We start from the raw sequence: 27615 nt of genomic DNA, 5'->3' as shown, positions 1-27615 counted from the left end.
GCATTATGGCTACATGTTTAATAATAGCTCCTCAGACCAGCTGAAAAAATAACGATCATGCTAATGCAAGGATACTTTAGATTCTTTCATGATAACGCCTTGAACTAAAGGCTGTGAGTGTCCCCAAAGGGCCTCAAACTGCCTCGATGCAAGTAAACACTGGAATCCATTGGATTCGAAGAGGAGCCAGAGTTTACTCTGGGGCTCTGCCTCTCCATAAACATGAAAATTCTCGCAAGTGCTCCGTGTTGAAAGAGTTCTTGTTTATCCCTTTATTTATTTTGCCCTGCTTTAAAATGTTGCTGTTTCTTTTCTCAACAGAACTATTTTGAGGCTATGAAACAGGAGGTGCTGAGTAGGGCAGTTAAAACCCTAGGGTAAGAGGCGTTTGGAATGTGAGCAGCTTTTTATTGTGGGCCCCGGTTGCTCAGTTGAAAGGGGTTTAATAGTTTCTCGTGCTCAGATAGAGTATAATGGGGGGCATTCTTTATGTAAGGCACTGATGTTTAAAAATCGTATTTCCCTTTGCACCCAGTATAGTTTCTCTTTTAGTCTCTAGAAGCACCCCAAAATAGTACAAGATCATCTTTTCTCATGGGTCATCAATCACCACCAGTAACCCCAAGTCAAAAGCAAAGACACCGGAATGGTTGAATGGATATAGAAAACGTGGTATATACATAGAAATAGTATTCTGTCTAAGAAAAGAGGGAAATCCTGTCACATGTTGCAACATGAATGAATCTTGAGGGCAATAAGCTAGTCATAGAAAGACAAAGACTGCATTATTCCACTTACATGAGATATCTCAGGTAGTTAGACTCTTAGAAAGCAGAATGCTAGTTTTAAGGGGGCTTCTGGAAGAGGAAAATTTGGAGTTCAATGAGTGTAGCGTTTCTGTTTTGTAAGATGAAAATGTGAAAAGAACTATTGCAAACAAGGTGCATGTGGTAATGTGCATTTTTAAATGGTGACAATGGTTAATGTTGCGTTTAGTGCATTTTACCACGAGACAGAGAGAGAGAGTTAGAGTTGCTGGAAAGGGGCAGGAAGGGTTGGGAAGCTGGGAAGTTGCTGGAAAGTGGCAGACAGCGGTCAGGTTTTCCTCAGTTATTGAGTATTTAAGCCGGGCCAGTGCTGGTACGCATGGGAGGTATTAAGATACATAAGACCCAGTCCTTATTCTTGAGAAGCTAAATCTATTATTAATGGTCACTATGTGGTGAATATTGATGCATCTGATCCTTTTGAAAATGTACTTGTTCCTTAAAAATTATCATGTAGGCTTATGCATTCACTAATAGAGGTGGGAACAAAGTACAAAGATAAAGTTCAGTGAATGTTAAGAAGAGATCTGTGCCTTCTTTGCCATCAGAGAGAAGTGCATGCAGGAAGTAACCACTGTCTTAGGTCTTAGAAGAGGAGGAGAAGCCTGCTAGCTTGGGAGGAAGGGGAGGTTAGAAATACCGGAAAGAACGGACAGACCTTATATGCAAATCACATGCAAAGATGTAGAGATGTGGATGATCATGGCTTATTCAGGGAACAGCAAGAGCTAAAATTAGTGCTGGTGTTCTGATGCCTTCATTACAGCAGGCAGAAATGAGAGTGGTAGAAGCTTCCCAAGAGATTTCCAGTGTCAGGCTTGGTGATACTTGGAATCCCTAGACCAACTCTGTTTATTTGACAAAGACTAGCTGGATGCTCACCAAACTCATTTTCTCTTCCAGGCCCCGTAGAGAAAGGACATGTCCCACAGCTTTTGCATCTAGATAGGGCCATGAGATTAGTTCTCACTAGTGGAATATGATCCCTCCTGAGCAGTTAAAGACCATACCATCTCCATGTTTTTTCATCTGGCTATCTACCAACTGGATGAAGCCAGGTCATCCTTGAAGCCATGTGTTTGACTGTGTTTGACCTATAGTTTGGAAGCAACCTGAGTCTGAATGATTAGTTATAGCAGAGCCTCCTCACGGCATGCACTGTACTGTGATATGAGTGAGAAAATAGATCTTTCTTGAATTAAACCAGACATTTTGGGGTCAATTATTACAGGAGCTAGTCACACAATATCACTGATGGTCCATTTCCTGATATCTTAAAGATTTTTTTTTCATAATTATCTTAAAGACTACTTTTAAAATAGTCATTTCTCTTGTATGTACAATTTTTATTGGGTTTATATATTTGTAGTTCCCCTCATTAGTAGCATTAAGGGTTTGTTTGTTTTCACTTTTGCCAGGGTATAACAAATTGGATTATTTTATGTCCTCTAACCTCAAGGTCACTGCAGAAGACACACGTAAGGAAGGACCTACAGCCTTAACAGTATGTTTTTGTTTTCCTGGCTGGCATGCCATCATTTCATATTCACTCAGATAGATGTTCTTATCCTGAGATAAAATATAACTGCATATGAGTGTAAGATGCATCTCCAAAGTGGGGAGCCAGCATCGACCCCTGAAATTCCAGAAAAGGTATTTGAATTTTTACCTTCAAACATTTATTTTTGACCCCCCCCCAAAAAAGAAAAGAAATTAAGCTCTGCTGATATTTAATGTGAGGGTTGGTGGTGGCACCCCGATTTGATCCTGAAGTGGGCAGGCATTCAGGGTGTTCCGCGGAGAGGGTGGGAGCACCACAGCACACAGTGGGAGAGGGGAGGACTCTCTCCTTTGTTCACTTTTTAAAAATTGTCTTTAATTGAAGGATAAATGCTTTACAGAATTGTGTTGGTTTCTGCCAAACATCAATATGAATCAGCCACGATATACATATGTATAGGTTACATATTGCCACATGTTGCAGTTTCTGTATCTGACTAAATGGATTTATAGATGACATTTAAGTAAACTATTGCAGCATGGATCAATGGAGACAATGTTAATAATGCAAGAACGGGCAAACACAATGGACTGAGCTGACATTTCGGGCACTCTCTGGGAGTCACACTGTAAGGTGGAAAACTAATGACTAATCAGATTGACAATCAGTTGGCAATAATCATTAAAAAACTGTTTTAACAGACTTAGAGAATGGACTGTGGACATGGCAGAGGAAGGAGAGGGTAAGACGAACTGAGAGAGTAGCCTTAACGTAGATACATGATCCTGTGTAAAATAGACAGGTAGTGGGAAGTTGCTGTGTACCACAGGGAGTTCCACCCAGTGCTCTGACAACCTAGGGAGGGGGTGTATGTTTACTGATGGCTGCTTCACATTGTACAGCAGAAACCAACACAGCATTGTGAAGGAATTATTCTCCAATTAAAAGTAAATTTTAAAAAACTGGTTTAGGTATGGATTTATACTTACTTTTGCTAACATCTTCACCTGAAGGATGTATTACAGTTAATAGATAATATTCTGAGTGAAAGTGAAAGTCACTCAGTCATGTCTGACTCTTTGTGACCCCCATGGACTGTAGCCCACCAGGCTCCTCTGTCCATGGAATTCTTCAGGCCAGAATACTGGAGTGGGTAGCCATTCCCTTCTCCTGGGGATCTTCCCAACCCAGGGATTGAACCCAGGTCTCCTGCATTGCAGGCAGATTCTTTACTGTCTGAACCACCAGAAAAGCCCAAGAATACTGGAGTGGGTAGCCTATTCCTTCTCCAGAGGGTCTTCCTGACCCAGGAATCCAACTGGAGTCTCCTGCATTGGAGGTCGATTCTTTACCAACTGAGCTACCAGGGAAGCCCTATCACAATTAGCTAATCACTTAAAAACTGGACTTTTTAAGTCCAGTTTTTGAACTGTGGTGTTGGAGAAGACTCTTGAGAGTCCCTTGGGCTGCAAGGAGATCCGACCAGTCCATCCTAAAGGAGATCAGTCCTGGGTGTTCATGGGAAGGACTGATGCTGAAGCTGAAACTAGCTCTTTGGCCACCTGATGTGAAGAACTGACTCATTTGAAAAAGACCCTGATGCTGGGAAAGATTGAAGGCAGGAGGAGAAGGGGAGGACAGAGGATGAGATGGTTGGATGGCATCAACTCAATAGACATGAGTTCGAGAAAACTCTGGGAGTTGGTGATGGACAGGGAGGCCTGGCATGCTGCAGTCCATGGGGTCGCAAAGAGTCGGACACTACTGAGTAACTGAACTGAACTGAACTAAAAACTGGACATCCAAACTTGAAGATAAAGCTCAATGATATTTCTAAAATGTTTAAGGAATGAATGATTCAAGCAATACTTTAAAGAAAATTCACCAATTATAAAGGCTATGAAGTCTTTTCTGAGCTTCCTTAAAAATAAAAAGTCAAAAAGCAACATACCATTGGAAAAATAGTTTTCTTCTTGTGAAGATAAGTGTTATTCCCAGCAACACACGGAACACAAATGGGGTGGCGGGGGGGGGGGGGGGGGGGCGGGAAACTGCATTCCTTTGATAGCAAATACCTTGAGCATATGAATATAAAACATTGCTAAAGACCTAAAGACACAAGTATTGGAACATGTTACGCAATGTGGGAAGTTTACTATAATGTTAAACAAAAAGCACAGATGTTTTCAATATGTCTCATATTATGGTGTTGAATAGATTCTGTTTCAGTGTGGTATTTACTAGATTATGTTTCAGTAATAAAATACATTTTAAAATGACAATTCTGTGAGCCACTAAAGGAAAGCTATAGTAGAGAAGATATTCTTTCTCTAATACAACTTACGATGGTATTTTCAACAATTGACTTTAAAAAAACAAACTTTATTTTATGCAAAACTTCTGTAAGTGAGTGAGTTACTTAGACTTAAAAAAAAAAAAAAAAACTGTTTAAAAAAAGGAAGGATTCCAAGCTTCCAGTGAGAGCAGCCACATGGAATTCATTTGAGGTATTTCTCATAAGCAGTTTTCCCAGCAAAGAAGCTGGAGCCAGAAACTAAGGTTAATTGTGAAAACAAAACTTGTATAGCAGTTTTTAAAAATACTTCTTCACTGTGAAATATAACATATACAGAAAAGTGCATAATACCAATGCATGTAGTTAATAAATATAAAGTAAGCATTCCTAAGCAATCTCCCGATCCAGAAAATGGAGCATTATCAGCACTCATCAAGGGTGCACACACACACACACACACACACACTGCCCCCCACTCACAGCCGCCCCTACTCAGTTACAGTTCTATTCTTTTTCTTAGAATCATGAGCCTGATTTTTGTGATGACTATTTGTTTATTTTTCCTTACAGTTTTACTATCTATACGTGCATTCCTAAGCTGATACTCTGTCTTTTCTTGTCACTGAACTTTATGTAAGTTGCTGTTGCTGCTGCTGCTAAGTCGCTTCAGTCATGTCTGATTCTGTGTGACCCCATAGACGGCAGCCCACCAGGCTCCCCCGTCCCTGGGATTCCCCAGGCAAGAACGCTGCAGTGGGTATATACGTTGAGTCTTATATATATACTCTATACACTCTATATACTCTTTTGTGTCTTGGTTCTTGTGCTCATCTTCATTTGTAAGATTTATTTATGTTGTTGTAGCTGTGGTTTGTCCCTATTATTCCTTTTTATTGCTGAATAGCATCCAGTGGATATATAAATTACTATTTCCCTATCCATTCCATTTTAGATGCACGTGTGGGTTATTTCTAGTTTTGGCCTATTCCAAGCAAAGCCTAATGCAAAGAGCTGACTCCTTGGAAAAGACCCTGGGGCTGAGAAAGATTGAAGGCAGGAGGAGACGGGGACAACAGAGGATGAGATGGTTGGATGGCATCACCGACTTACGGACATGAGTTTGAGCAAACTCCGGAAGTTGGTGATGGATAGGGAAGCCTGGCGTGCTGCAGTCCTTGAGGCTGCAAAGAGTCAGACACGACTGAGCAACTGAACTGAACTGAACTGTTAAGCAAAGCCACCGAAGACTACTCTTGTTTTAAAATATAGTATCTTGGTGGATATGCTAAATCACAGGGTAAGTCTATGTCTAATTTTGGTAGATAGTACCCAACTGATTTTAAACGTGGTTTTAAGTATTACACTCCCAGTAGCAGGGCATGAGAATTCTCTCTGTATTTCTTAATATACTTAACTAACAGTTAGTATATACCAGACAGGGGGCTTCCCAGGTGGCTCAGTGGCAAAGAATTTACCTGCCAGTGCAGAAGACACAGGAGATGCAGGTTCGATTCCTGGGGAGGCAAGATTCCCTGGAGAAGGAAATGGCAACCCACTCCAGTATTCTTGCCTGAAAAATTCCACGGACCGAGGAGCCTGGTGGGCTGCAGTCCATTGGGTTGCAGAGTCGGACATGACTAAGCACACACACATGTCACGTCATATGCCAGATATATTAAGTGCTTTATAAATATTGACTTTTTAAATTTTTAAATAACCCTATCAAGTAGGTTCTATTACTATCCTAATTTAGAGAAGAGAAAATTATAGCATAGAGAGGCTAATCTACCTGCCCACCGCTATACAAAAAGTGAGACTCCAGGAGCTGTGATTCAAACTTAGATAACTAACTCCAGTTAGCAACCCCTCACCCACTATGTGTTTGTGATTGAAAATGCATGTAACCTATAAAAACTCTGGTTATCTTATAGGTTTTTTTAAACCATTTGAATAACATTAGGTAAGATGGAAATATATCCATCAGATTTAACCAAAATCTTTGCATAATAAGTGATAAGACTGAAAAATAAATTGGTGTTGTTGTTCAGTCACTAAGTCGTGTCCGATTCTTTGCGACCCCATGAACTACAGCACGCAAGGCTTCCCTGTCCTTCACTATCTCCTGGAGTATATAAGTATGATTTAGCAACCCAGCTAAATTCTTCCATTTAAATTCCCATATCTTTGTGAGCTCTTTTCAGAGAGCCTTTAAATAAACTGAACATAAAAGCAGACATCTGTGTTGCTCTATCACAAAATTTAAAAGATAATGTTGTTGCTCAGTCACTAAGTTGTGTCCGACTCTTTTTGACCTCATGGACTGCAGCTCGCCAGGCTCCTCTGTCCTCCACTGACTCCCAGAGTTTGCTCAAATTCTTGTCCGTTGAGTCAGTGATGCTGTCCAATCATCTCATCCTCTGTTGGTCTTTCCCATCATCAGGGTCTTTTCCACTGTGTCGGCTCTTTGCATCAGGTGGCCAGAGTATTGAAGCTTCAGCATCAGTCCTTCCAATGAATATTCAGGGTTGATTTCCTTTAGGATGGACTGGTTTGATCTCCTTGCAGTCCACGGGACTCTCAAGAGTCTTCTCCAACACCACAGTTCAAAACCATCAATTCTGCAGTGCTCAGCCTTCTTTATGGGCCAACTCTCACATCCATACATGACCACTAGAAAAGCCAGAGCTTTGATTGCCTTGCTTTGTTGGCAAAGTGATGTCTCTGCTTTTTAATATGCTGGCTAGGTTTGTCCTAGCTTTCCTTCCAAAGAGCAAGCGTCTTTGAATTTCATGGCTGCAGTCACTATCTGCAGTGATTTTGGAGCCCAAGAAAATATAATCTGTCACTTTTTCCCCTTTGACCTGCCATCAAGTGATGGGAACGGATGCCATGATCTTAGTTTTTTCATGAAGCATATTCAATTGTTATTCTCTGTAAAAGATTTGTTGGCAATAACATTCTAGAGAAAAGTATATTTTGTATTATTCGTAATACATTTTAAAAAGTTTTTAAAATGTGATTTACTTTATCCTTATCTATTGAAAATTTTCCATTTCCATGTGTTTTACTGTGGTCATAATATATTTACAGTAATATATGCTAAAACTGAAACTCCAGTACTTTGGCCACCTCATGCAAAGAGTTGACTCATTGGAAAAGACTCTGATGCTGGGAGGGATTGGGGGCAGGAAGAGAAGGGGACGACAGAGGATGAGGTGGCTAGATGGTATCACCGACTCGATGGACATGAGTTTGGGTGAACTCCGGGAGTTGGTGATGGACAGGGAGGCCAGGCGTGTTGCAATTCATGGGGTGGCAAAGAGTTGGACATGACTGAGCGACTGAACTGAACTGATGCTTGTCATTTATAAAGATATTGGGGGTGTACACAAAAATCTTACAATAGGATGCTCAGTCAAAAAATTCAGAGACTACTGGTCGGCGTCTGAGGCTGTGTCTTAGAGAGGAAGCTTAGGATATCACAGTGGAGTCCTGGTCTGCCAGGAAGCAGAACAGGATGCTGGGCTAGCTGGTGCTGCAAGGGCGGCTGTGAGAGAGGAAGTAAAGGCGAGATAGGAGAAGGTAACACAGATAAACCGCAGACCTACTTGCCTAGAAACCAGCCCAGTAAAAAATGTATTTGTCTTGCATTAACTAATCTAATGAAAGATAAACATTTGTAAATTTACACAAAAATCACAGAATTCAAGATTAGCTTTTTCTTTTTTTTAAACCACCAGAGCTTGCAGTACTTCACATAAGTAACGCAAATTCAGGTAGCAGAGTCAGCAACCATACACTCAGTCTTGAGAAAAGTTGACGTTCCTCTTTTTATTACCTGGATAACTCTTCTCAGAGAAACAGTCGGCAGTTTTCTTCTGAATTTTTGGATCTCTTCTAAACTACGAGGCTGCAATATCATTCATTCTGTTTGGCGAAGCTGAAGTGAGACTCTGTACCATGTATATACAAAACCAACTACTGTAAGCTCTTTCAGAAGAGGTCTAAGAGGTTCATTTGTGTGTTTGAACATATCTATTCACCTGTGTTATTGTGCCCAATCATGTTTTTCAAACAATTGTTCTGTTTTTCAGTTAAAATGTTGCTTTAAAAATGCCAGAACATATATTTCGTGGAATCAGGATTGCCTCTTTCTTACCAGCACTTTACAAAGTGTTGAACTTCAAAGAAACCTGGGTTTTTAGCCTTTACTAGGCCTGTTCTGTTATTGGCCCTGGGGGAAAAATATATGCAAATATCATAAGCATATTGATTGTGTGATTTATTTATGCATGATATCTTGTGACATTTTCCATGTGTAGACCTACAGAAATACAGGATATTAAATTTGAATGGTGTAATATTTTGTTGCTAGCCCTCCTTTTTGCAGAACTGAAATATATTTAAAACTAGGTTGTTTTCAGCATTCCTATCATTTGTCTCCAGTTGTAACTGTAATAGAAGTTATGCAGTTTCCAGTGGTAAATCCCTCAGTCTTCCTCATCTCTTGTACTCTTTTTATTTGATCTGTTCAGGTGTGTGCATCCCTGCCTAGGCCATCCACTAGGCATCGTCCTAATGGGAGCATTTCACAAGCATGCTTTCACGCATTCTCCTATTTCATTCAACAGCTATCACAAGCTGCTTAACATGACTTCTGCCCTCATGCAGGACTGCTGACCCTTATTTTTCTAGAAACTTGCTTTATACTTTCCACTTTTGTGTCTGTGACCCTGTCTGCAATTAAACACTTTTTACAGTGAACAACAATTGAAATGTTCTTAGTGATATATTTTCTGAGGCAAGCCCTACTGATACCATTAAGTCAGCAATTTGTATTCTTGGGGAATAGTCCTTTTGGCGTTATAACAGATCATTCAACTTATCTGAAGGATGTTATTTTCTCTTCCTTTGATTCCTGCTTCTGTCACTTTTTCCAGAGATCCCTGTGGACACATTTTTACTAGCATTGCTCTCCACACTCCTTTTTTAGAGCCCCTTCCATTTAAAAAGTCTAAATCTGGGACTGGAGTATTATTATTGATGGGTATTGTCTCCTCTCACCTTTAAATTAAAACATCTGGACTTGTGTGATTATCATCATCTCTCCAGCTGCACTTCCAGTTCCCCCCCGCCCTCCACCCCATCCCTGCTGTAGCCAGATCCAACCCTTTTTTCAACCAATAGGTTCCTACTCCTACAGGGCAAACACAGTTTCTGCAAATGCAGGGGCTTGTTTCCCATACTTCCTCAAGATGTTCTAGTGTTACAGGCTCCTTCCCAGTTAAGACTAGAGTGAGACCAGGCAATTCAATCTACATTAAATGGCATTCAAACCTCCCTCCGTGAAGTGATAAATAGGGGAAGCTAAAAGCAAAGTCAGTTCTGGATTAATCCCAGTGGCAAGCACAGCCTCTCAAATTTTCCACTGAATATCCCCGAAATGAGAGGTAAAGTATTTAATATTCCCAATGCCTAACCTGCCACCCAGGTAACAGCATAAGTTGCCCACCATAAGCCCAGGATTTTTTTTTTTTTTGGTCTTCTCAAACGTCCTTAAACCATGGTATATCGTTGTTGATTTAATATAAAGGTAATAGTTAAATTACTTGGCACCAGGTAAAATGAAAGGATAGGCCTTGTTTACATTATGACTTAAAGAGAATTTATGAAATCTTAAAGAAAATTTATGACACTCTGAGGGGCAAGAAAACTCTAGTGAAATCTAGAAAGCAACATTTTTTTTTTGGACTGGTTAGTTAAGAAACTATATTTTTGTGGGTCAACAGAAACTAAACAATAATCAGTGTTTGTAATTGGAATGTTTACCACATTGGGAAAGATCTTGTTTTTATGGGTCATTATGGCACACTCTTCAGAATTGTGAGAAAGGTCGATGGCTCTTTGAACAAAAAGAATGAGACATTCAGAAATGTGCAACCCTGGCATAATGCAAGAAGCAGTGAAGTATCACATAATATAAAAAATACAAAGCAGACACAAAAGCAGAGTTTGTTTTGTTTCGTTACACATGTTTTAGTACTCACTAGCTGTAGCCTTGAAAAGGAACAGTCTGTTACTAGGTTGCTACACATGAACAGTCACAAACTGTACACAATTTGTAACTCCCCAGGCTGGACTCTAGAATTAGGAGGCATTTTCTGCCAGTGCTTTTTATTAACTCACTGTGATTTCTAATAAATTACTCCGTCCTCTTGCATTAACGATGATTACAGCAATGTTTTGCCAACGACTCCACCATGATCTCAAAGATGTTTTTTCATTGTAGGAGGACAGATTGATTTAAACAGAGTCACTGTTCTAAACCACCATGCTAGAAATGTCACAGGGAGAGGCCAGCTGGGTTGCTCAAGCTGGCCTCAGGATGACATTGCCTCAGTCGAGTCACATTTTCCAGGGCTCATTCCTTGGTTTTTGCAAACCCAGAAGCTTCATTTTGTTAGAGTGTCCAGAGTTGATCATACGCAAGGGCTGAAGGTTGTGCTAACCCAATGCACAAGAGGCCAGTGTGTTAACTATTTATTCATTTATAATCACAAGGTTAACTATCAATGGGCCTGGAAATCTAGGATATGTGGCCAGCATTTTCTTTTCCCTTTAGGTAAGTCTACATGGGAAGCCCTTCATTACCTTCTGAGTTCAACAGACATCTATAAAGCACCTAAGGTACAGGACCTTTTGATACCAAGGAGTTTACACTTTAATTAGAATTATGGCAGCATTAAATTGTGTATGGAGACATTATTTCCTGAGCAGACTGCAGTAAGTGAATGTATGCCTTGATCGGTTTTCTAAAGTTCTCTCTTCTGATTGACAGGTCTCAGCCCTTTGAAAGTAAAAGTGTTAGTCTCTCAGTCGTGTCCAACTCTTTGCGACCCCATAGACTGTAGCCTTCCAGGCTCCTCTGTCCATGGGATTCTCCAGGCAAGAATTCTGAAGTGGGTTGCCATGCCCTCCTCTAGGGGATCTTCCCGACCCAGGGGTTGAATTCAGGTCTCCTGCATTACAGGCAGATTCTTTACCTTCTGAGCCACCAGGGAAGCCCAAAGGGCTGATAGCTGTCTGCATGATGGGATTAGCTGTGAAGATTATCCAGTAGCCATTCACAATTTTGTTGTTCAGTCGTTGAGTCGTGTCCGACTCTTCATGACCCCATGGGTGCAGCGCACCAGGCTGCCTTGTCCCTCACCATCTCAGAGTCTGCCCAACTTCATGTCCACTGAGTTGGTGATGCCATCTAACCATCTCATCCTCTGTCCCCCTCCTCTCCTCCTACTTTCAATCTTTCCCAGCATCAAGGTCTTTTCTGATGAGTCAGCTCTTGAGAATCATGGAATTCTCAAAGGCACTATATTCACAGCCACCTTCTAAGTATGCTTCTTAACAAATACTTCAAAGGAACTTGATAACCTGCTGAACAGGTATGTAAACAACTGTGTATAATGCACCTGTATTTTGTACTTCTAGATTCTCATATCAAGGAGTGACCTAAAAACTTGGAGTCTTCCAGAGCCAATCTGGACCCCATCACCACCCACTACTCAATAGAAGGGCATTTCTCGGGCAAATTCTTCTTAAAAACTTTATAGCCAGTTTAACCCAACATGCCCTGTTTCCTGATATCCTTACTACCAGCCCAACTATACCTTATCTCGATCATCTAGGTTTGCCCATACTTTGCTTTGTACCGAAAGTTTTCAGTTTACCTTGTGGAATTCCAATCTGAGTGGAGGAGGAGAACCAGACCATTACTTCTCCATCCTCCTGAAGAATTTCTGTTCTCTGAGATCCAAGAGAAACCAAACTCCCACCTCTCTCTCTTTGTCCTGTTGCTGTCTCTGGGTGGCTAAATTTTACTGTAGAAAACCACAAAACTCTGCAGATTAATGGTGCTGCAAATTCATGGTCTCCATTCATTAATCGGGCATTCGGTACTGCCTGGCAAACGTAGTTGATGCTGTTGTTCTCCAAAGTGGTCCGAGCCTTCTCACTGTCCACCACCTCTTCATCAGGAGAAAATGGAAGCGTCACGTGGGGAACTGTCTCAGCTTCCCACTGCTAAGCTGACAAATTTACATGCAGCCACATACATCCTCTTCTTTCTCCTTCAGTCCCAGTGCAGTAAATGTCCTTTATCTTACTCAAGGCTAGTTGCTGTGGTGGTGTATGGGCTTCCCCTTTTGACACTGGAGGGACTGCTATGTGTCCCTTTTCTTCTCCTGTCTCCACCGTTTACCTCTCTACTCTTCTTTACTCTCAGCATTTGTTTAGAAACATGTCCAAATCTCCAGGTACTAGTCTTTCCTCCCCCTCTGGCTGGAAGCAACTTTTTAAAAAAAGTTTTGAGTTCTGAGATACTTAGTTCTCTAACTTGTCAGGACTGGTATACTGTCTATAATAAATTTTCTAGTGTTTTAAAGAGACTCATTTTAAGTGCTACAAACTCTGAGCTATTTTATTTATTTATTTATTTTTTGAGTTGTAGCATGCAAACTTTTTTTTTGTATTTTTTTTAAATTTAAAACCTTTAATTAAAAAACACAAAACAACAAACAACAACAACAACAAAAAATTAAGTGCTACAAACTTGCTCGCCTGGAAAATGATTGTGACTGTTAGAATTCATATATTATAAAAGTCCTTAGGGTTAAATATTGTTTTCTTCTTTAAACTTTTAAATTATGAAATCTATAAAAAGTACAAAACATACATGTATAGTTAATGGATAACTATAAGACAAACAGTCATTTAGTCAACATTCTAATAAGGAAATACCCCCCACCCATGTATCCCTTCTGGATCCTTACCTTCTCACCCTTCAGATGGTGACTACTTTTCTGAAGTTTTTGGTAATGATTTCTAAGCTTTTTTTTCTTAATGAGTTTAACTCTTTCTTTGCCCAAGGCCTGCTCGTCTCTCATCTCCACCTTGCTCTGTATGCTGGAAACCTAGCTTGTGTTAACTATATCCATAGGCTCCTTTTCCTGCCTGCCTTTTAGTTGCATTTAGTCAATGGGAAGATCAGAGGGAGCAGAATGAGAAAGGATATATCCCTTCCCTGGCTTCTCCTACAGCATCTCTCCAAGGGCTCACTGGGCTTGTTTCCGTCCCTGGGGTTAGCCAGAGGAATAGAAACAACACGGTATGTAAGTGTGTGTGTATGCATAGAAAAAAAATACTCTATGTATATGAAAGAGAGAGGTTTATTTTAAGGAATTGGATCATGTAGTTGTGGAGGGCTTGATAAAAACAAAACCTTCAGGTTAGGCCAGCAGACTAGAGACCTAGGGAAGAGCATATATCAAGTCTAAAGGCCATTTGCTGGCAGACTTCCTTCTTAGGGGAAGTCAGTCTTTGTTCTCTTAAGGCCTTCGATTCATTGGATGAGGCTCACCAGTATTATGGAGGGTAATCAGATAACACCACCCTTATGCAGAAAGCAAAGAAGAACTAAAGAGCCTCTTGATGAAGGTAAAAGAGGAGATTGAAAAAACTGACTTAAAACTCAACATTCAAAAACCTAAGATTGTGGCATCTGGTCCCATCACTTCATGGCAAATAGATGGGGAAACAATAGAAACAGTGACAGACTTTATTTTCCTGGGCTCCAGAATCACTGCAGATGGTGACTGCAGCCATGAAATTAAAAGACACTTGCTTCTTGGAAGAAAAGCCATGACAAAGCTAGACAGCATATTAAAAAGCAGAGACATCTCTTTACTGACAAAGGTCCGTAAACTCAAAGCTTTGGTTTTTCCAGTAGTCATGTATGGATGTGAGAGCTGGACTGTAAAGAAAGCTGTGTGCCAGAGAACTGATACTTTTGAACTGTGGTGTTGGAGAAGACTCTTGAGAGTCCTGTGGACTGCAAGATCAAACCAGTCCATCCTAAAGGAAATCAGTCCTGATTATTTGTTGGAAAGACTGATGCTGAAGCTGAAGCTCCAGTACTTTGGCCACCTGATACCAAGAGCTGACTCACTGGAAAAGACCCTGATGCTGGGAAAGACTGAAGGCGGGAGGAGAAGGGGACGACAGAGGATGAGATGGCTGGATGGCATCACTGACTCAATGGACATGAGTTTGAGCAAAGTCTGGGAGACTGAAGTTCAGTCGCTCAGTCATGTCCTACTCTTTATGACCCCATAGACTGCAGCACACCTGATTTCCCTGCACTAAGTGCCCTAATTTTTGGCTTTGATCCTGGGACAATTACAGTTACCAAAATATGTAATGACTATCAGTGATAATGTAGGACAGTTGCTAAGGTCAGACACAAAGTTTTGAAGATCTCTATTTCAACTCCTTCACTTTACTGATTAATAAATTTGAGCTGAGGGATTAAGTGACGGTAGTTCCTACAGGTGGTCAGATCAGGCCTGACACTAATATCCCAGGGTCTCTTGACTTTTAATCTTAGGATTCCCATATTCACATCACATCATGTTACCACATTGTTTTTTATGATTTTTCCAAAATTATTATTGGTGTGATTTAACAAAAAAACTTGATACTTTAGGTGTGGGAATGCATTGACGGTGAAGAAACGTCTGAAAAATAAAGGTTACTTGTTGTGCCCGAAGTCCGAGTCCCCAAAACTGAGAGAATAAGACGTCCACAGCAATGCAAAAGCATAAAGGGGTTTATTGCTAGCTCGAGCTAGGGCCCAGGTCTCATCCAGCACAGTGGAATCCGACAAGAGCCCCCAGCTCTGAATCACATCTACGTTTATACAGACGGTTCTTTGTTCCTGTAACAGCATAGCTGATTGGCTAAACCGTATGCGTGCGCGGGACTATTAAACCTCGCATCCCTATCCGGATTGGCTTGGGTCTGGCGCGGGCGGGGGGCTACGGGGATTTTTCTGATAGGTCGAGCTACACTGCCTGTGGGAGTTTCCAGTGCCTCAGCTTTTCTAGAGACTAAAGCTCAGGCCTAACCTGCCCCTTAGAGCCTGTCCTGGCTCCAGTTTGGTCCTAACATTACTGAGTTGACAAAATGTGAAAAGGTGTTAGCTTTGGGGATTAAATCTTTCTTCTGATACTGTTGCTAGGCTTTCTCCCTAAAAACTATTGTCCCTTTCTTTGAAATGATGTCTGGCAGGACCCCTATCCCTTGGGCCTGCAGTTTTCATCACAAATGAAGTCAGGCACATTCACCACCATTTGCTCCTCTCCACCGGCAGGTCCAAACACCTGGGCCTGCATGTCTGGGATTTTAGGCAGAATTCTAAAATCTAAAATTCTAAAAACTCAGCCCCCAAGGGCACGCAAAGTTGGGGGAGGAATAAGGTATTGGAGGAGAGGCCAAGACAACCTCTGCTAAGCTGCCTGTGCCACACCCGGCTCTGGGCAGGCTACCTTTGCACAGACCCTGAGGGCTGGAACTCCCAACTCCAGGGGTTCTAGAACCTCCTGGAAGCTGGCAACTGGACTCTGTCCCAGGTTTCCTCATCCCAGGCCTGGCTTCACTCCGATGCGTGGACATCACACGTCATGGCACATGCTGCGGGAACCAGCCCACAGGTCTCTCATTACAGATGTAGAAGTGGGGGCAGGCAGGTATTGGGGTGCCCCTTTGCAGCCGGGCTGCAGTGGAAACGACAGCTGCAGCCAGGAGGCCAGCGAGGGCTCCGAAGGGCTGCTGCGGTAGTGTCTGCACCCCCAGGCGGGTGGCTGGCCTCCACTGGGCACCTGACCTGCAGGTGGTCGAGGGGCACCCAGAGCCCCGCAGCCCCATGTGTAGCCTGCCCTTCTGGGAGAGCTGGTCCAGGTGAGGACAGCACTCAACGTGGTGGGTGCAGGAGCCACAACTCCCCGAGAGCGGTCCTGTTGATGATGGAGAGAGAAAGGGATCTTTCTTCTTTATACTGGGCAAAGAGGAAAATTGAACCAAGACAGTGTGAATTATGGAGAATTACACCACGAGCCTGTAGGTAAACTCTAAGCAGAATAAAGCTGAAAGTGAAAAAGTGGCTCAGTTGTGTCCGAGTCTTTGCGACCCCATGGACTGTACAGTCCATGGAATTCTCCAGGCCAGAACACTGGAGTGGGTAGCCTTCCCTTCTGCAGGGGATCTTCCCAACCTAGGAATGGAACCCAGGTCTCCTGCATTGCAGGTGGATTTTTTACCAGCTGAGCCACAAAGAAAGGCCAAGAATACTGGAGTGGGTAGCCCATCCCATCTCCAGCAGATATTCCCGACCCAGGAATCAAACTGGGGTCTCCTGCATTGCAGGCGGATTCTTTACCAACTGAGCTATCAGGGAAGCCCTGCAGAATAAAGGTGCTGAGTTAAAAACAAAACAAAACAGAAACTTAACTGATTTTGCCCCAGAGATGAAGCAATAACTATATGAAGGGGCGTATGCCCTGACTTAGTTGTTTTTCTCTTCTCACAGGTGTGCTTCCTCGACATTCCATAAAGTGGTGGCCTAGTCATCTCTGTTTATACATGGCTCAGTTTCACTTCTTATAGTACAGTATAGTATAGTTATTACTGCAAGGGATGACCTCATTCATTTGCTGTGTCTTCTCCTACCGTAATACAAGCTCTATGAGAGCGGCGATCCCACTGTTTTACTTACCACTGCCCCCAGTTTCTTGCACAGTGTCTGACATGTTTACCAAACAAAAGCTTTTCAGACTTTGGCCTCCCAGAGTTGACACCCTTTCTCATGCTTGCATAGAGACTTTGTGTTACTGCTTTTGTAATGTTATTGTAATTGTCTTTGAAACTGTTTTCTATTACCTGCGACAAGGACTTCTCTTGTTCATTTCTGTGTCCCAGGTCCCTGGTATTCAGTGGGTAGTCAGATTTTGATTGAAAAGGTGAAAGCTGTCCATAATAGAATTTCCGATCATATGAATCTTTTTCTAAACTTCTTAGACCATCTTCGAGTATTCCTCCTATTGTTATTGTCTCCTTTTTCTTTCTGCTCTTGAAAGTCACTCACTCCAACTGAGAGAGGCAGTATGTTGAAGAGAATTCAAAATTTTGAAAACAGAATCTAGACAAGAGTCTTTGCCCTGCCACTTCCTCGGTGGGGATACTTAATAAATTCCTCACAGCTTGATTCATCAAGCTGGTACAGAAATAAAGAATCCGCCTGCCAATGCAGGAGCTGCAAGAGATGCAGGTTCAATTTTGGCTTGGAAAGACTCCCTGGTGTAGGAAATGGCCACCCACTCCAACGTTCTTGCCTGAAAATTTCCATGGACAGAGAAACCTGGAGGGCTACATTATATGGGGTTGCAAAGAGTCTGACACAGCTGAGCAGTTGAGCACACACACACAGACAGACACAGTAGAACTTACGTATGGCCCACAGAATCATTCTGTTTTCTATCTTTAAATAGAATCTGAAGAAATAATCTGGCTTTACTACATCCTTTAAAAGAAAAACAAAGCTTGCTTTTCCAATCTTTTAACTGCCTAGATAATGCATCTTAGATATGTTTAGTTTGGGGTTTTATCAACTTGTTTGTGTGAAAATTGAGTACTAACTACAAACTGACAGTGATGGTTTAGTCACTAAGTCATGTCTGACTCTTGTGACCCCATGGGCTGTAGCCCACAAGGCTCCTCTATCCATGGGATTCTCCAGGCAAGAATTCTGGAGTGGGTTGCCATTTCCTTCTCCAGGGGGTCTTCCCAACCCAGGAATTGAACCCAGGTCTCCCTCATTGTAGGCGTATTTTTTCCCAGCTGAGCCACAAAGAAAGGCCAAGAATACTGGAGTGGGTAGCCTATCCCTTCTCCAGCAGATCTTTCCAACCCAGGAATCAAACCCGGGTCTCCTGCATTGCAGGCAGATTCTTTACCAATTGAGCTATGAGGGAGGCCACCAACTACAAGCTGGGCAGATGCAATTTAAGTCATGGTCGAGGGGACTTCATTTTAAAATAAAGGGCGTTGTTATTATAATTATTGTCTATAGTCTTCATAGGTTAGGACTATAGGCAATTTATTATACTTTTAATTTGTAAGAATTATTTTTGTACAAGTTACCTTAGATATACTTAAGAGGATTAGTTGGTGCTGACTGAACACCAATGTTGTCTTGTGGCAAATTTAGATAAATTTGCACATGGTGAATTATATCTTGTCTGGGCTCATCTCTAAAGAAATGTCATCAACTTGCCGTAGATGTGTTGGGTCAAAGAAAGAGTGGAATGCATCCTTTAGTGTTTTAACTTTTAGTGCAGGACAGTTTTCTTTTTTATACCTATGTAGAATTACATGGAATGACCAATTTTTTCTTTTCCATCTTGTTTGAATATTATAGCTCTGACCAGGGACATCTGCTTAAGCATCTAGGCAATTAAGCTGTACATTCTGTGACTACCGGGGAAGGGACCAAAATACAAAGTCTGTATTTTTAGTCATGCCTGGCAGACATTACAACATGAAGTAGATGAATCTGAGACTAACCAAAGGCCGTAAAAATATGTGGACTGTGGATACTTAAATGTGTTTAATATTGCTTTTCCTGAAAGGTTTCAATTTTAGGTTGCCTATTTCCAAGGTGAAGATGTCTATCAGATGATACATAGCTTCTCAAAAAGTGTTATTTGCAATTATGACTACAGATTTGATGACGGAGCTATAAGAAAAGATTTCAGTCTAAAACATAAATTTATAATATAACTTTTCTCAGGCTAAAATAAGATCTTTCCAATCAGAAGAATATTTTATTTATATGTAGTTACTTTCAAAATCTGAGCAAGTTGCTAATGAAAGAAATGGCTTTTTTTGGTCCATAGAAGATAGCAAATTGTTTGATTCTGTTCCACGGGATGTGAGTTCCCGTAGAGCAACTGTTTTCATCTATTTTATTCACTATGCTATCACATAATAGTTGTTTATTTAATATTTAATGACTGAAAGGACATACCCTTACAATTATTACTGGAATAACCTTAATGATATTTTTTTTACCAAAGTTGTTACAGCAGTTTGTTCATCAGGTTATTTCCTTTCATTATTTGTATTAAATATTGAGAAGATGCATTTATAAATTGCTGCAAGAGATAAAGATTGTAATACTTTGACACCTGTACACATGATTAAGTTTTAGAAAATATACACTGCCATTACCTTCGGAATCCTTGTATGCCCTTGTCCAATCCCATCTCTTCTTTCCTTCCTCAGAGGTCATAAGCACCATCCTGAATTTTATGTTTATGCTTCCCTTGTATTTTTTTTTATTTTTTATTTTTACTTTATTTTACTTTACAGTACTGTATTGGTTTTGCCATACACTGACATGAATCCACCACAGGTGTACATGCATTCCCAAACATGAACCCCCCTCCCACCTCCCTCCCCATAACATCCCTCTAGGTCATCCCTGTGCACCAGCCCCAAGCATGCTGTATCCTGCATCAGACATAGACTGGCAATTCGATTCTTACATGATAGTATACATGTTTCAATGCCATTCTCCCAAATCATCCCACCCTCTCCCTCTCCCTCTGAGTCCAAAAGTCCGCTATACACATCTGTGTCTTTTTTGCTGTCTTGCATACAGGGTCGTCGTTGCCATCTTTCTAAATTCCATATATATGTGTTAGTATACTGTATTGGTGTTTTTCTTTCTGGCTTACTTCACTCTGTATAATCGGCTCCAGTTTCATCCATCTCATCAGAACTGATTCAAATGTATTCTTTTTAACGGCTGAGTAATACTCCATTATGTATATGTACTCTATAGTTTTACCACACGTATGTGTATGCCTAATACATTGCTTAGTTTTGAGTGGTTTTGAATTTCATATAAGTGGAATCATGCTTGGCTTTTTTTTTTTTTTCTGTATCTTGCTTTTCCCATTCAAAATTACTGCATTACTGCTATTCATTCATTCATGATATTGCATGTAGCTATAATTCATTCAGGTTTACTGCTGTAGAGTAACCATAATGGAACTGTTATGATTTATTTATTAATTTTGTAGTTGAAGAATGGATGTTTGGGTGGTTCACGATTTCTTGATATTACAATTAGTGCAGCACCGAGCATTCACATGGCCTGAGTCCTCCCTTGTAAAGCCCAAATGATGATGACAGAGGCCTTTGTTGTTCCTTCAAGCTGGCTTCTGTGTCCTCAGTTCAGTTCAGTTCAGTCCAACTGAACTGACTCTGTGTGTCCAACTCTTTGCAACCCCATGGACTGCAGCACGCCAGGCCTCCCTGTCCATCACCAACTCCCAGAGTTTATTCAAACTCATGTCCATCGAGTTGGTGATGCCATCCAACCATTTCATCCTCTGTCATCCCCTTCTCCCCCAGCCCTCAATCTTTCCCAGCATAAGGGTCTTTTCAAATGAGTTAGCTCTTCACATCAGGTGGCCAAAGTATTGGAGTTTCAGCTTTAGCATCAGTCCTTCCAATGAATATTCAGGACTGATTTCCTTTAGGATGGACTGGTTGGATCTCCTTGCTGTCCAAGGGACTCTCAAGAGTCTTCTCCAATACCACAGTTCAAAAGCAACAATTCTTCGGCGCTCAGCTTTCTTCATAGTCCAACTCTCACATCCATACATGACCACTGGAAAAACCAATAGCCTTGACTAGATGGGCCTTTGTTGGCAAAGTAATCTCTCTGCTTTCTAATATGCTGTCTAGGTTGGTCATAACTTTCCTTCCAAGGAGTAGGTGTCTTTTAATTTCATGGCTGCAATCACCATCTGCAGTGATTTTGGAGCCCAGAAAAATAAAGTCAGCCACTGTTTCCACTGTTTCCCCATCTATTTGCCATGATGTGATGGGACCAGATGCCATGATCTTCGTTTTCTGAATGTTGAGCTTAAAGCCAACTTTTTCACTCTCCTCTTTCACTTTCAAGAGGCTCTTGAGTTCTTCTTCACTTTCTGCCATAAGGGTGGTGTCATCTGCATATCTGAGGTTATTGATATTTCTCCTGGCAATCTTGATTCCAGCTTGTGCTTCTTCCAGTCCAGCATTTCTCATGATGTACTCTGCATATAAGTTAAATAAGCAGGGTGACAACATACAGCCTTGACGTACTCTTTTTCCTATTTGGAACCAGTCTGTTGTTCCATGTCCAGTTCTAACTGTTGCTTCCTGACCTGCATACAGGTTTCTCAAGAAGCAGGTCAGGTAGTCTGGTATTCCCATCTCTTTCAGAATTTTCTGCAGTTTATTGTTATCCTCCTCATCAGTTCAGTTCAGTTCAGTCGCTCAGTCGTGTCTGACTCTTTGCAATAGGACCCCCATTAATCTTCAAAAAGCTTTCTTCCTTTCTGGCCTGAGATCACCCTGCTTCATCTTGTATTTCTGCTGATGCAGACTGCTATCAGCTATTTCTTCAAAGAGTCCTGGTTCCTAGTAGGAGGGTGGGGTATTTTAAAGCCTAGAATCTAAGTGTTAGATGTGCTGTTTTCTACTGGGGGGGTGGGGCAGTGTTTCTAACTGTACTACTAGAAAAAAGGTATTTTTAAAAATCATGAATTTATGATGATCTTGTCGATTCTGTTTAACATTGTGTTTTACTTTGTTCTTTGATTTTTTTTAAAATTCAGAGTTTTACTGTATTGCATTAAAGGAGTAGCAGGATGGTTATACAGTGTTCTCTCTCATTCAGTTTTGAAAATCTAAACTACTTGCAAATTCTTAAGAATACCTTTACCACCAGATTAGAGCATTAAGTATGATGACCAATTTCTTAATAAGTAAAGTCTCATAAATTAAAACACATTTAAAATAGCTTTAAATGCATTTTTCACAAGTAAATCAGCTTATATTTTTGTATCATGTTCACTCATGCTTAAGAATTAAAGCAAGTATATTACTCTGATGGAAATATGGGGAAATCTCTCATTCATGCAATATACAGGGATAATATTTCAAGTTGAAGGGAAAAAAACTGTCTTATTTTTTTTAATGTATCCCTATATAATCACCTACATGATAAAGAAACCTATGAAGTTTCCCAAAAGTCAGATATATATTTTCAGTTCATCCAAAGCACCTGATTATCTATAACTAAATGGGATTTCAATAAAACAAAAATGAGCCCTATGAGTTCCTATAAACAAAAGCTTCCAATGGACTAGGGACAAGAAATCAGTAATGCAATCATTCCAAGGATTATGGTTGTTCCTTAAGGTACTTCCCTGGTGGCTCATCACTGCAGATGGTGATTGCAGCCATGAAATTAAAAGACACTAAAAAAAAAAAAAATTAAAAAAAAAATAAAAGACACTTACTCCTTGGAAGGAAAGTTATGACCAACCTAGACAGCATATTAGAAAGCAGAGAGATTACTTTGCCAACAAAGGCTCCCTCATAAAGTCTCACTTTATGAGAATTTACTTATTAAGAAATTGGTCATTATACTTAATGCTCTAATCTGGTGGTAAAGGTATTCTTAAGAATTTGCAAGTAGTTTAGATTTTCAAAACTGAATGAGAGAGAACACTGCCTGCAATGAGGGAGACCTGGATTCAGTCCCTGGGTTGGGAAGATCCTCTGGAGAAGGAAATGGCAACCCACTCCAGTGCTCTTGCCTGGAAAATCCCATGGACAGAGGAGCCGTAAAGAGTCAGACACAACTCAGCGACTTCACTTTCACTTTCTTTTACTTTAAGGAGTACAGGTTCAAACCTGTCAATACCAGAGGCATGGAGGTATCATTTTATGTTAATTTGCACATAATTCCATTTAAGTTCTTTATCAGAGTATAACATATGAAAAGGGCTTCCCTGGTGGCTCAGACGATAAAGAATCTACCTGCAGTGCAAGAGATGCCAGAGACTCAGGTTCAGTCCCTGGGTTGGAAAGATCCCCTGGAGAAGGGAATGGCAGCCCACTCCAATATGAGAAGTCTTTTCACAAGCAAAAAAAAAAAAAGGGGGGGTATTACTCAGCCCTCAGAAAAATGAAATGATGCCATTTGAGACAACATGGAGGGACCTAGAGATCATCATACTCAGGGGAGTAAACCAGACAGAATAAGGCACGTGTCATGTGATAACACATATCACGTGATAACACATGTGGAATCTTCATATGTGATAGTACAAATGAACTTATTTATAAAACAGAAATAAACTCACAGACATAAAAAACAAACTTATGGTTACCAAAGGGGAAAGGAAGGGAAGGGATAAATTAGGAATTTCAGATTAACAAATACACACTACTATATATAAAACATTGGGCTTCTCAGAAATTTCATTCAGGTTTTTCTGTACTGGTATGAACTTTTTGGTCAACCCAATAAATAAAAACAAGGGTCTTACTGTATAGTACAGGGAACTATATTCAATATCTTGTAATAGCCTATAATGGAAAATAATCTGAACAAAGAACATACATACACACACACATACATATGAATCATTTTACTGTATAACTGAAACATTGAAAATCAACTATACTTCAATTAAAAATATAAAGCCACTCAAATCATTTGTAAGTCTTGTAACCAATTTGATATACAATTAATTTTTTCCAATTTGTTTTCAATTTTTAGTTGGGGATTACTTTTTAGAAGTAAATATTTGAAAAAATTTACATATATAGGTTTTCGATCTTTACTGCCTTGTATGTTTTCACTTAAGCATGTATTTAGCAGTACTAAATCCATGAACTTGTGCACTTTTTACTTTCTATTCTCATATAGGTAGAATAATAGACTGCAGTTAATCTACTCAGCACTATTTAGCAACAAAAGTGTAAAGGAAAATCAAAGACAAGCGTTCTGTGTACCTGTTTCCTTATAGAGCTCATCTTGAATTAATTCAGTTAATTATTTAGGTTCTGTCACTATCAAGGGAAACTCAGTTAAAATGTAGTACTTTATAGGTGGAGAAAACACATTTTCTTCCTACGGTGTTTAATAAACATTGTTTGTATGTAGTGTATCTTAGGTGTTTTGCATTTATATTTCAGCTAATTGACTCTATGAAGACTTTGGTAGGCCTTCCCTGGTGGCTCAGAGGGTAAGGAATCCACCCACAGTGGGAAGATCAGTCCCTGGATTGGGAAGATCCCCTGGAGAAGGGAAAGGCAACCCACCCCAGTATACTTGCCTGGAGAATTCCATGGGCAGAGGAGCCTTGCAGACTATTATAGTCCATGGGGTTACAAAGAGTCAGACACAACTAAGTGACTCACACAGACTCACACAGACTTTTATTTCCCCAGTTTCATAATTTATTATACAAATTGAGTATCACATGGTGAGTTCACATTAGCTTCTTCAAGCATGGGAACTTAACAGATAATATACAGTTCACAATCTGTTTAGGTTGCTTTTACAGCTGGAGTTTTTTTAGACCTTAACTTGAAGTCTAAGAATGTCAAAGCAATACCTCTGTATGTGGCCAGCACACAATTCATTCTCCCTGCCAGGGTGTAAGAGTTGAAATATTTTTTGATACCAGTGAAATGGAACTAGGCATCAGTTTCTGGACCCCCGTGACTTCAGTCTTCCAAAAGGCTCAAACTCCATGGCCTGTGTCCTTCACAGTAAGCCGCTGCCCCTCAGTCCCTCTGGAAGATTCCACCTCCCCCTCACGCATTCAATCATTAACACGGACTTTGTTAATGATTAAAATTTTCATCCTGCCCAAGACATAAGTAACAAATTGCAGGAGGATTCTTTACCTGCTAAGCCATCAGGGGAGCCCCATTAAGGATATATATATTTTTAAACTGTAAAAGCATTATCACGTATTGGGAATATAAACTTGAGCCAACCAAAGACTCTGAGCTCATGAAGTTTATATTGTGATGTGGGAAACAGACAACAGGAAATCTGACCGTCCCAGTTTCCTATCATCTAACCAACCTCAGAAGTTCCTAAACTGCATGGCAATACTATTGTTGCTAATTCTGTCCTCTGTGTGGGCTATCATTTTACTGTAACTATCTGAAGACTTCCATCAGGCTTTCCAGGTCTACTTCATATTAACAGTACTCAACTGGAATTGTAGAATAGTTATTAAGTCATTTTAAAGGAGAAACAAAATGTGTGTGTGTGTGTGTGTATAGATATACCTTTGAAAATCTGTATTTACAAGATATTAGGAGGTATTTATTTTTCATGTTAAAAAGATGATTGCTGGTGGGGATGTAGACTGATACTGACATAGCCAATATGGAGAACAGTATGGAAGTTCCTTTAAAAAGTAAAAATGGGACTGCCATATGATCCAGAAACCCCACAACTGCATATGCCCAGAGAAAACCATAATTCAAAACTATACCTGATTCCAGTGTTCACTGCAGCACCGTTTATAATAGCCAGGACATGGAAGCAACCTAAATGTCCATCGACAGAGGAATCAATAAGGAATATGTGGTACAGATATACAAGGGAATATTACCCAGCCAAAAAAGGAGTGAAACTCTCTCATTTACAGAGATGTGGATGGACCGAGAGACTGTCTTACAGACTGAAGTAAGTCAAAGAGATAAAAACAGGAAAATGTTATCGATAATCTTATTTGCAAAGCAGACATAGACACACAGAGATAAAGACACAGACATTGTATGAGGGAAGGGGGTGGTGATGGGATGATTTGGGAGATCAAGACCGACATATATATGCTAATATGCATAAAATAGATAATTAATCAGAGCCCACTGTACAGCACAGAGCAGTCCACTCGGTGTTCTGTAGTGACCTAAATGGAAAGGAATCTAGAAAAGGGGATCTATATGCACACATATGGCTGATCCACTTTGATGTATAGTAGAAACTGACACAGCAGTGTAAGGCAACTATATTCCAATAAAAAAGAGGATATTGTTAGACTAAAAGTTAGACATTTGCAGCCACTCTAAAAAAAAGATGATTCTTTACCTTACAGGAGGATTTATCTAGGGTTAGTTATTATACTTTTAAAGACTAAAGTTCCCTTAGTACATTTCAAATAATTCAGTTTACAAACATCCTATTTACATACAAGCTACCTCAAAATTGTAATTCAAGTTTTTAAGTATGGAATACTCAATCATGAGTTGTAAATAACAACAAATAACTAAAGATAGCCACTGACAATAATTTCATCTAACTTTGTCTATAATAGTGTGATATATGTAAGGATATAGTCATAAAATATGATTAAATAAAGCCCCAAATATTAAATATTATCAGATATGGTCACAAATGTAAGTAAGGGAAGATGGGATTTTTTTTTTTTTTTTAACTTATCACCCTGTCTTTTTCCATTGCTTCCTTTGCAGGGAGAAGGCCATTAAGAAAGAAAAGATGAAAAGAATTTCATTAGCATAACTAACAACAGAGTCAGGTAAGCCTGGAGTATGGGAAATATTAACATGATATGTTTTCCTATAGATTTTTAAAATTTTTACTGGATGCCTAGGAGGGTGAGAATGGATGAAAAGAAAACTAGGTGAAGCAGTTGGGAGCTCGGACATTGGGGATGGTAGATGGAAAAAAGAATTCGTGAGCTGATGGGAGTGGAGAACACAGATGACCGAGAGAGAGCAGGTCCTAACGGGTGTTATCTGGTAGACTCTGATAGCCAGGTGTCTTAATAGTGCAAATAAAGGGTTTCATTTTCATGTAGACTCCAAGTTCGTGTGTTCATCACTGTCTAATAATATTTTCTTTCTGGCAGTAGATTTCACTTTCCAAATGGTAAGGGTCTAGTTCTCTTTAGCATCAGCTTTATGATGGAGGGAAGCAGGTGCTGTTCAGGGGGCAGAGAGGTGGTTATGCTGTGATGGAGAGTGTTCTCAGAGAGGTGAGGACCAAGGACTGGGTGAAACCTGGGGATCTGGCAGGCATCATAAGCTAGAAGGATCCTACAATGATCGTTTCTCTTTTCCTGGTAGTTCCCTTACACACACCTCCAGCTGTCAGTTTTATGCTTGCTGAAAAAACCCATCTAGCTACAGTTAAATATAAAGGCTTCAAATTAAAATGGATTTGAGTTGACCAACTAGCTCATCCACACTAAAATATTATCTCT

The 27615-nt window shown here is 40.4% G+C and overlaps 1 pseudogene; it reads right to left on the bottom strand.

The window, feature by feature from the left end:
* Positions 1-24916: 24916 nt before the first annotated feature.
* LOC138086352 (ATP synthase membrane subunit K, mitochondrial pseudogene) lies at positions 24917-27531 on the bottom strand (annotated as a pseudogene).
* Positions 27532-27615: the final 84 nt, after the last annotated feature.

The sequence above is a fragment of the Capricornis sumatraensis genome, chromosome 9 (assembly GCF_032405125.1).
Source record: "Capricornis sumatraensis isolate serow.1 chromosome 9, serow.2, whole genome shotgun sequence".
In the NCBI taxonomy this organism is placed as follows: Eukaryota; Metazoa; Chordata; class Mammalia; order Artiodactyla; family Bovidae; genus Capricornis; species Capricornis sumatraensis.
This window is presented reverse-complemented; position numbering and strand designations above follow the sequence as displayed.